The sequence below is a fragment of the Mus musculus genome, chromosome 11, assembly GCF_000001635.26.
Source record: "Mus musculus strain C57BL/6J chromosome 11, GRCm38.p6 C57BL/6J".
Taxonomy (NCBI): domain Eukaryota; kingdom Metazoa; phylum Chordata; class Mammalia; order Rodentia; family Muridae; genus Mus; species Mus musculus.
The window spans coordinates 86880173-86891696 of record NC_000077.6 but is presented as its reverse complement, the minus strand read 5'-3'; positions in this window follow the sequence as shown (position 1 = coordinate 86891696).

The following is an 11524-nucleotide window of genomic DNA, read 5'->3' as shown; positions in this document are numbered from 1 at the left end:
CTGCTGAGCCATCTCTCCAGGCCTTTCAGACGTTACTTTTTTAAAAGCATCATGGAAGATACTTGGGCATCTTCAGGAAGAGCCTGGTTACTAAGAGATCCTTATAGCCATCTTATTTTTGAGAGACCTTTCTGCAGGTAAAAGACCAAGCATACCAGTTTTGCATAGAAGACATGGGCAAAGCATCTGCTGGTGGCCCTGGAAAGAGTTTCCCAATAAGCTTGACCTCTTGGCCGTGTCTTTTTCTATTTTGATTAGGACATGCACCTAACACCTAAATAGTTCAGCGATTGTCTTGTGACCATGAAAACATAGCTACAAACTAATCATGGTGGAGTGTTGAAAGACCCCCCAGGTGGGCAGTCAATCAATCTGAGGAGACCCTCCCAAGGATCAGCGAGTCCACGATTCGGATGTAAACAGCAAGAGGCTTTATTGGGAACACGGGTACCCGGGCGACTCAGTCTATCGGAGGACTGGCGCGCCGAGTGTGGAGTTTTTACCCTTTTTATAGGGCTAGGGCTGGGGAGCAAAAAGCGTGGTTACAGAAGCGAGAAGCGAGCTGGTTGGTTAGTTCGAATAAGGTTTGGGGTACTTCCCGGTCATTTGGGGAAACTGAGGTGGGACTTTTTAGATCTAAACAATGTCTATTTTCAAGAAATGGGTAGGGGAGGGGTACAAGGAAAGAGTCTAATGAAGGTTCAGCAATGGGCACATATCTGGTCAGAACATTGGCAGACACACAGGTTCAAGGAGTGACCAGAGCATTGTGCACCTCTATTTTTCTAAATCAGTGAAGCTAGTTCTGCTAACACTGACGTCTATCGGGGCTTCTGTGTCTGTTGCTGGTTCCGCTTTATCTGAGAACCATCTGTTCTTGGCCCTGAGCCGGGGCCCAGGTGCTTGACCACCGATATCCTGTTCGGCCCCTGTCCCAGTGCTATTCAGCCTTGATCTTTAACTGTTAATCTATAACTGAACTTCCTTGTAACTTTTGAGAACCCAGCTCTGGTACTTTTTCATGCCTTGCGAAATGGCGTTACTGCAGCTAGCTTGCTAAGCCTTATGGTGGGGTCTTTCATTCCCCCCTCTTTCTGGAAACTGAATAAAATCTTTTATTCACGTGATTCCACTTCTTCTGGACCTATTGATTTGAGTTGGTGATACTGTTGGGTCAGAACCAGGGCCTGCACCACCGAAATTCTGTCTTTTACAAACTGGACCAAGCGGTTGAGAATACAGGGTCCGAAGAGTAGGATTAATAAGAGTATTATCAAGGGGCCCATAATGGTGGATACCAAGGTCGTGAACCATGGGGACCTGTTAAACAGTCCCTCAAACCACCCTTGTCCTGATTCGAACAATTTTTGTCTCTGGTTTAACCTTTCTCTTAGCTTTGCCATGCTATCTCTCACTACGCCAGTGTGGTCCGCGTAGAAACAGCATTCTTCTTTTAGGGCAGCACATAATCCTCCTTCTTTTAGGAACAGTAGATCTAATCCTCTCCGGTTCTGTAGGACCACCTCAGACAACGAGGTCAGAGACTTTTCTAGGGCACTGACTGATTTTTTTAAGGCCCCAAGGTCTGTATGTATGGCTGCCTGGAGCTGCTCGAATTGCTTGGTGGCCACTAGGGCTGTAGTCCCTGTTCCTACTCCTGCAGCTATGCCGCCCATAGTAAGTCCTCCCAACAGCAGGGCCAGAGTTAATGACACCGGCTCTCTTTTATATTTGGTTTTTCTCTCAAACTGGCCATAAACATAACCAGGGGAGTGGTAGGTCACCTTTGGCCAGAGCTCAACCAGGACACAGTAATCGGTGGTGAGGTTGAGTACAGTAGTAGATAGGCAGGGAGTGAGCCCGGTGTTGCAAGCCCAAATGGTCCCGGCGGGAGCAGCCAGATAGTAGGACCCGTCGCTTGTATTCTGGGTGGTATTACACAGGGCCTGATGGGTTTTGGGAACTGCTCCTACGCAGAGTCCCTGTCCGGTTACTTCGGACAGGGTCAGCTTGTGTTGGGAGGCCACGGAGCAGTTAGCTGGGGCAGAGGTATGGTTGGAGTAGGTACCTAGGACGGCAACCCCTTCGTAATAGGGGGGTCCCGATACCAGACACAACCAGCACTCTTGGGTTTTGTCAGGACTGGTGAGGTTGAGTGCTTGGTAGGCTCCATCTACCAGGTTCAGCAGTCTGTCTCCCGTCCCAGGTTGTATAGAGGCTGCGCCTGTAGGGGAAGGCTGAGGAGGCCTGGGGAGCATGATCTGCACGGGTCGGGAGGGGGGTAACTGGTCAGTGATCACGGGATTAGGCCCAATGGGGATGCGGGGCCCTATATTGAGGACCTGGCGGGTCAAAGAGAACCGGGTCACCGGGTCGGTTCCTGTGGATCGGTACAGTCTTAGTCCCCATACTTTGGGGCCATCCCAGCTGGCCTTTTTACCCGCGTCAGTGAATTCTAGGACTAGGGGATTGCATCGACCCCCCGGTGTGGCACCCTGGATGCCACTGGAGACCGCTGAGGAATCATAACAGGGGCCCTGATTCCGAGGGGTGTTTCCTCGCTTAAGGGAAATTAGGTCCCATGATGATGATGGCTTCCAGTATGCCTGTCCAGTGGTCTCACAGCCCCATTTGCCACAGTAGCCCTCTCTCGGGCCTCCACACCCTGTTGGTACAGTATGCCCGGGGCAAACATAGAAGTCAAATGTTCTTGCCCTTTTTCTTCCCCCGGGAGTGCGACACCCGAGTCCAGTCTCATCCCAGTCGTCCCCTATTAAATCGCACAAGTCAAAGTACAGTTTGGGAAAGGCATCGGTCATTGTCCCCAGGAGGGAGGTAGCATTAGCTGTTTGTCCTGTCATTAAGTTGGTAACTCTCCAAGTAACATTGAAGACCTGATGAGGGCTGTCATGTGGTACTGATACTCCTGCCCTTATTAAGATCCCCAGGACTATCAGGGGGGCCCACGGGTTAATCTTATCTTTAAGGGGTTTTGAGAACGCTGGACCTTCCATGTCGGTCCTGATGCTGTTCCGGCCGGAGGGGTTGTCGCCGCTTTTACGTGAGCGGCGTGGATCCACGCAGCGATGCCGTCTACTTTGAGAGCGGTGGGGGTGGTCAGCAGGACGGTGTAGGGTCCTTTCCAGCGAGGTTCCAAGTTCTTAGTCTGGTGCCGGCGTACCCACACGGTGTCGCCGACACGGAAGGGGTGTGGTATCACAGGCTGGTCTTGTTGGTCCTGATAGGCAGCGGCCAGAGGCTTCCAGACCTCTCGTTGTACTGCTTGGAGGGCCTGTAAGTGAGCTTGGAGAGAGGGGCTATTAGTAAACTTTGACATTTCAGGATCATGGAAATTAACAAGGGGCGGGGGCGCCCCATACAGGATTTCATACGGAGTGAGTCCATGGGGGCCCGGAGTGTTGCGGGCTCGGTAGAGGGCCAAGGGAAGTAGGAGTACCCAGTCTCTAGTGCCAGTTGCAAGCGTTAATTTAGTCAAAGTCTCCTTGATTGTCCTATTCATTCTTTCTACCTGACCTGAACTCTGGGGTCTGTAAGCACAATGTAGTTTCCAATCAATCCCCAGTAGCTTGGCCACCGACTGACTTACCTGGGAGACGAAGGCAGGCCCATTATCAGTCCCCAATACTTGGGGCATTCCAAACCTTGGAAATATTTCTTCTAGAAGCTTTTTGGTCACAACTTTGGCAGTCTCATGCTTGGTTGGGAAGGCTTCCACCCAGCCAGAGAACGTGTCCACAAACACCAGAAGATACTTATGCCCATACAGTCCGGGCCTTACTTCAGTAAAGTCAATTTCCCAATGGGTGCCTGGTCGATGTCCTCTTACTCGCACCCCGGGACCGACCTTAGCTTTACTGGCATTTACTTGGACACAGGCTTGGCATGATTCCGCCACCTCGTGGAGGATCTTATCTTTATTTAGCATGTAATAGGGGCTTTCTTTTCTGTCTAGAAGTGCCCTCATCTTCTGATAGCTAAGGTGGGTGAGCTGGTGAAGGAAGTCTAATAATTCAAAGGTGAACTGGTCAGGCATCACAGGTTTACCTTGCAGGACCCAATATTTTTTCTCTCTATCATATGTGGCTCCCAACTCTCGTAGGTTCTTTATATCTGTTTCAGTATAATGGAAGAAGTCTGGAGTGTACGGGGTTGAGGTCTCTATGAGAAGTGAGGAGGCCTTTGTGTCAGTCCCCATGGCTGCTTCCCGGGCTGCCTGGTCCGCCATTCGGTTGCCTTTAGCTTCAGCACTATTGCCTTTCTGATGTCCTGGGCAGTGAATTATACTGAGTCTTTTGGGCAGAAAGAGAGCTTTCAGTAAGGCCAAGATTTCGCCCTTGTTCTTGATCTCCTTGCCTTCTGAGGTGAGCAACCCACGTCTCCTATATATTTCTCCATGGACATGGGCGGTAGCAAAGGCATAGCGGCTATCAGTATAAACATTTAGCTTCTTACCTTCTGCCATCTTTAGGGCCTGGGTGAGTGCTATTAGTTCAGCTCGCTGGGCGGATGTCCCGGCTGGCAACGCCTTGGCCCAGATTACCTCGGTCTCGGTGGTCACCGCTGCTCCAGCCTTACGTTGCCCCTCCTGCAGGAAGCTGCTTCCATCTGTATACCAGGTGTGGTCGGCATTTGGGAGGGGCTGGTCCGTGAGGTCCGGTCTGGTGCCGTGTGTCTCAGCCAAGATCTCGAGGCAGTCGTGGGGGGTCTCTTTTCCCGGCAAGGGGAGCAACGTGGCCGGGTTTAAGGCTACCACCGGTCCGAACTGAACCCGGTCCGTATCTAGGAGCATTGCCTGATAGTGGGTCATGCGAGCATTGGATAGCCAGCGGTCAGGGGGTTGTTTGACCAGTGCTTCTACCGCATGGGGGGCCAGAATGACTAGCGGCTGTCCCATAGTTAGCTTGCCTGCATCCTTTGTCAGAACGGCAATGGCTGCTACCATCCGTAGGCAAGGGGGCCACCCAGCTGCCACTGGGTCTAGCTTTTTGGACAGGTAGGCCACCGGCCGACGCCAAGGTCCCAGTTTTTGCGTTAGGACGCCTTTGGCGTAGCCCTGCTTCTCGTCGACAAAGAGTTCAAAGGGCTTAGTCAAATCTGGCAACCCCAGGGCTGGGGCAGTTAGAAGAGCCTGTTTGATTTCTTGATAGGCCTTTTGCTGGTCTGGGCCCCAATTAAACAGAGTCCCCGTTTTGGTGAGAGGGTACAAGGGGGCGGCCATTTCTGCAAACCCAGGGATCCAGAGGCGACAGAAGCCTGCCGTCCCTAGGAACTCCCTTAGTTGTCGAGGGGTCTTCGGAATAGGCTGCCCCATCACAGTCTCTTTTCTGGCCTCAGTCAGCCATCTCTGACCCTCTTTTAGAAGATACCCCAGATACTTGACCTGTTTCTGGCAAATTTGGGCTTTCTTGGCCGAGGCCCGATACCCGAGGTCCCCTAGGGTTTGTAACAGGGCCCGAGTACCTTGTTGGCAGTCGAGCTCAGAAGTGGCGGCCAGCAGTAAATCATCCACGTACTGTAGCAGGATCAAGTCTGGGTGCTGGATCCGGAAGCCTGCTAGGTCTCTGTGCAGTGCCTCATCAAACAGGGTGGGACTGTTTTTGAAACCCTGTGGGAGTCTGGTCCAGGTTAATTGTCCTGAGATTCCCATCTCTGGGTCTCTCCACTCAAAGGCGAAGAGAGGCTGACTGGTGGGGTGGAGTCTCAGGCAGAAAAAGGCATCCTTTAAGTCAAGCACAGTGTACCACTGGTGGGACGGTGGGAGCCCGCTCAAGAGGTTGTAAGGGTTGGGCACGGTGGGGTGGATGTCTTCCACCCGCTTGTTGACTTCTCTCAGATCTTGGACAGGCCTGTAATCATTAGTCCCTGGTTTCTTAACGGGTAGCAGGGGCGTGTTCCAGGGGGACTGGCAGGGTACCAGTATTCCCTGGTCCAACAGTCTCTGTATGTGGGACTTGATCCCCAGTCTGGCTTCTTGTGACATGGGGTATTGTTTTATGGACACGGGGGTAGAGGTTGCCTTCAGAGGTATGATCAGAGGAGCTTGGCGAACTGCCAGTCCCATGCCCCCGGTTTCCGCCCAGGCCTGGGGAAAATCAGAAAGCCATGTGGACCCTAGAGAAACATCCGGCTCTTTTGGGGTCTCATGTAGCCGATACTCATCTTCTATGTTTAGGGTCAGCACTTGCAGGGGCTGTCCCATTGGTCCCATAACCTGAGCTCCTGATCCCTCAAAGTGGATTTGGGCTTTTAGTTTAGTCAGCAAATCTCTTCCTAGCAGAGGATAGGGGCAGTCTGGTACATGGAGGAAAGAGTGGGTGACCTTACCGGTAGCTAGATGCACTTTGCGATCCGTGGTCCAGCGATACCGCTTTCCTCCAGTAGCCCCTTGGACCCAGGCAGACTTGTCACTTAGGGGTCCAAGATTTTGGGTCAGCACGGAGTGTTGGGCCCCAGTATCTACCAGGAAGGTGACGGGTTGCCCCCCGACTTTGAGGGTTATCCTGGGTTCAGGGGGGGGCTCCTGACCCTGACCTCCCTAGTCACCTAAGGTCAGGAGGGAGGTCTGGGGCCTCGGTCCTCGGGGCCCTCGTGGCTTCTTTGGGCAGTCTTTAGCCCAGTGTCCCTTTTCTTTGCAGTAGGCGCATTGATCCTTATCAAGTTGGGGCCTCTTCCGCTCTCCCCCCTGTCTATCCTGTCTCTGACCAATAACTACAGTGGCCAAGAGCTTGCTCATCTCTCTATGTCTTCTGCGGTCCCTTTCTTTCTCTTTCTGCTCATCCTCTGCCCTACGGCGTTCTTCTTTTTCCTCTGTTTCTCTCCTGATACGTTCCTCTCTTTCTTCCGGGGTTTCTCGTTTATTAAAGATCTTTTCAGCTTCCCTCACTAAGTCTCCTAAGGTCTTGCTCTTTAAATCTTCTAACCGCTCTAACTTTCGCCCGATATCCGGGGCAGACTGCCAGATGAATGACATAGACACATTGGTTTCTTGCCCTGGGTCCTCAGGGTCATAAGGAGTGTACCTGCGATAGGCCTCCTTGAGTCTCTCTAAAAAGGCTGAGGGAGACTCATTAGGTCCCTGGGTTATCCCTTTTACCTTGGCCAAATTGGTGGGGCTTCTGCCCGCGTTTTGGAGACCCGCTAAGAGCAACTGGCGATAGAGGACTAGGTGGTTCCTACCTTCTGTAGTGGTGTAATCCCAATCAGGGCGCTCAAGGGGAAAGGCAGCATTGATTTCATTAGGCAACTGAGTGGGGCGTCCATCATTGCCCCGGACTGCCTTTCTAGCCTCTAGGAGCACCCGCTGCTTTTCTTCTCCGGTCAGCAGGGTCCCCAACAACTGCTGACAGTCGTCCCAGGTGGGCTGGTGGGTGATGAGGACGGACTCAATCAAGGCCGTCAATTTACCTGGATCTTCAGAAAAGGAAGGGTTATTATTTTTCCAATTATATAAGTCAGAGGAGGAAAACGGCCAGTACTGAAGCTGGCCATCTCCCCCCATACGGAGTGGGAATGCCTGGGAGGAGGTGGAGTCCGCTGCGGGAGGGTCTCTCCTTCCCCGCAGTCGAGACGCCATGGGAGAAGGGGGGGAAACCTCGGAGGTGGTGGCCGCCTCTTCTTCATCGTTCTCTCTGGCAGAGGAGGAAGGTTGTGCTCCGTACGGCGGGGGGTCCTCTGTGAGAAGGTCAATGAGAGGTCCGCCGCTATCAGGGAGAACCTGGGGCTTAGGAGGTTTGGACTTTATAGAGGGGGTAAGGGCAGGGTAAAGGGCAGATCGGGACGGAGGTTGCGCAGAAGGACCGGGCGGGAGGACGGGAGCTGTCGGCAAGGGAGGAGGTTTAGGAGAAACAAACGGTTTGACCCACGGAGGGGGGTCATAGGCAAGTGCCTCCCAGGTAACGATATATGGGACCTGATCCGGGTGTCCGTGGGGACCAGGACAAAACACTCTAGACTTAACCTGAGAGATAATACTTAAATTGAAAGTACCATCCTGAGGCCATCCTACATTGAAAGTTGGCCATTCGGCGGAACAGAAGGTAATCCAGCGCCTCTTCCTGACATCCACAGACTGGTTGGATGCAATGCGCTGGACATCTCCCCAGTGCTGCAAGGTTAGACTCAGAGGGGTAGTTACGGTCTGTCCCATGATCTTGAAAACACTTAAAGACAGAAAAAACTAACGAAGAACAAAAGAGCAATAAAACAAATCAGACGCGCAGCGCGGTTTCGGCGTAAAACCGAAAGCAAAAATCCAGACGGGGGCGGGAAGTGTCTCTGTCTCTCGTCCCCCAACAAAGCCACGTACAGTGGCGGAGCTCCAAAAAGTCCGACTCGGGTAGGTTAACTGATACAGAATGGGCCACAAAACGGGCCCCCGAGGCCGCTGGGACGTCTCCCAGGGGCTGCGGCCGGGAATACGAACTCGTCAGTTCTTCCGCGGAACCGCCAGATACAGATCTAGTTAGCCAACTAGTACAGACGCAGGCGCAAACATTAGATGCCGGCACAAACACGCACGGAGACAGAGACAGACACGAAACGACCGCTGGCCAGCTTACCTCCCGGCGGGGGTCGGTGGTCCCTGGGCAGGGGTCTCCTGATCTCGGTGGGACCTCCAAATGAAAGACCCCCCAGGTGGGCAGTCAATCAATCTGAGGAGACCCTCCCAAGGATCAGCGAGTCCACGATTCGGATGTAAACAGCAAGAGGCTTTATTGGGAACACGGGTACCCGGGCGACTCAGTCTATCGGAGGACTGGCGCGCCGAGTGTGGAGTTTTTACCCTTTTTATAGGGCTAGGGCTGGGGAGCAAAAAGCGTGGTTACAGAAGCGAGAAGCGAGCTGGTTGGTTAGTTCGAATAAGGTTTGGGGTACTTCCCGGTCATTTGGGGAAACTGAGGTGGGACTTTTTAGATCTAAACAATGTCTATTTTCAAGAAATGGGTAGGGGAGGGGTACAAGGAAAGAGTCTAATGAAGGTTCAGCAATGGGCACATATCTGGTCAGAACATTGGCAGACACACAGGTTCAAGGAGTGACCAGAGCATTGTGCACCTCTATTTTTCTAAATCAGTGAAGCTAGTTCTGCTAACACTGACGTCTATCGGGGCTTCTGTGTCTGTTGCTGGTTCCGCTTTATCTGAGAACCATCTGTTCTTGGCCCTGAGCCGGGGCCCAGGTGCTTGACCACCGATATCCTGTTCGGCCCCTGTCCCAGTGCTATTCAGCCTTGATCTTTAACTGTTAATCTATAACTGAACTTCCTTGTAACTTTTGAGAACCCAGCTCTGGTACTTTTTCATGCCTTGCGAAATGGCGTTACTGCAGCTAGCTTGCTAAGCCTTATGGTGGGGTCTTTCAGTGTGTGTGCTGACATCACTCTGCTAGCCCTGAACTGAAGGCCTTTGTTTCTTTTTCAATTATTTATTTATATTTTATGGATTTGGGGTTTTGTCAGCATATATGTTTGTGTGACAGTGTCAGGTCCCCTGGAACTGAAGTTACTTACAGATAGTTGTGAACTGCCATGTAGGTGGCTGGGAATTGAACTCAGGACCTCTGGAAGAGCAGCCAGTGCTCTTAACCACTGAGCCATCTCTCCAGCCCCTTCTTTGTGTCTTTTACTTTCTTTTCTTCTTTGCTTTTTCCTTGGTTAAGATTTATTTATTTATTTTAGTGTGTGTGTGTGTGTGTGTGTGTGTGTGTGTGTGTGTGTGTTTATGTGTTTATGTATAATGTACACATGAATGCAGTGCCTGTGGAATCCACAAGAGGGCATCTGACCACTGAGCTAGAGTTAGAAGTGATTGTGAGTTGCTTTATGGGAGTACTGAGAACCAAATCCAGGTCCTTTGCAAGGCAAGAGCTGTAATTGCTCTTAGCCACTGGACCATCTCTCCAGACCCTCCTTCCTCCATTTATTTATTTATTTATTTATTTATTTATTTATTTATTTATTTATTTTCAGGCTCCTGCTAGGTAGACCAGGCTAGGCTCAAACTGGAACTGTAGACCAGTTCTTCCCCCTTTGCCTTCTAGGTTGCAGGAGTTAAAGGTATACACCACCACCTACCTTCCTTTGGGTTTCTTATTCTTTGAGGAAAGCTACAGTCTCTGTGGGGGTAAAGTCACCATCACATAGTGTTTGCTTTTTTTTGGGGGGGGGGGTTCGAGACAGGGTTTCTCTGTGTAGCCCTAGCTGTCCTGGAACTCACTTTGTAAACCAAGTTGGCCTCAAACTCAGAAATCCACCTACCTCTGCCTCCCGAGTGCTGGGATTAAAGGTGTTCACCACCACGCCCGGCTGGGTTTGCTTTTGTATTTTTGTTTTTGTTTTTGTTTTTTGAGACAGGGTGTTATAGGCTGGCCTTGAACTCACTGTGTAGCTGAAACTGGCCCAGAACTTTCTACTCTCTCTCCCCTGGGACACTGGGCTCCATCTGAGCTACTTAGAATTTTCTCCTAGTGTCACATTCCCTCAACCACTTAGGTTATAAAACCGCAGAGCATCCAGCAGCCAGATCTGTATTAATGTCCAGTTCCTTCTCTGTGACTTCAAATCTCGAGCTGGGTTGTGACTCAGCGACAAAGATCATGCCTTGCTTGAGGAGCTGGGTTCTATCCCCAGTACCAAGAAGAAATAAAGAAATAGACTCTTGTTACAAACAAAATAACATATGCAGCTCAAAGCCCCTTGGCCTTCTTAGGAAGCCGCGCTATCATAATACATCAACACGAGGTTACAAGCAAACTCTCGACAAGGAAACTTCTCATAAAACCAAAGGGCCTGTCAGCAGACTTCCCCGGGAGCACGTAGCAAACACACTGTGCTGACAGATTATCTGAAAGGTATTTAAAAATACCTGACAGCAGCCTGTATTTTAGAGTTTCATATTCTCGTAGTCCGTCATATTTTGTGGCATGCAGATTATATTAAAGGCCTTTCAAGTCTTTGAGCTCTGACTTGCCACGTTTAACACAATTTGAGTTTCAAATAATACTCTTGGTGCTGGGTGACAGTAGAGGATGAGTGGAAGGAAAATTGTGTCAGTTCATAGTAGCTCCGAAGCGTGCCAACGTCAGATCCTCTGGACTTGGAGTTACACGTGGTGAGCTGTCCAATGTCGGGGTGCTGGGACCCGAACTCCAGTCCTCTGCAAGACCAGCAAGCACTTGTAACCGCTGTTAACCACTGAGTTATCTCTCTGGCCCTGCTTTTTTTTTTTTTTTTAAATTTTTCAAGGCAGCAACCTGGAGTTACAACATAACCAATTAATCCCACTCTTGGTCAATGCCTAGAGAAAAAGATAAAGGAGACAGGCAGGAAAACATGTGAACATGTCTATGCAAAATGTGACCACCAGAGCCAGCGTATGCAATCCTGGCTCTCTGGAGACTGAGGCATGAGGACCCACATGAATTCCAGGCCATCCTGGCCTTCATAGAGAGTCCAAGGCTACTCTCAGTGGGTACCCTCCTACCATGTACAGTTTTCCCTTCTTTC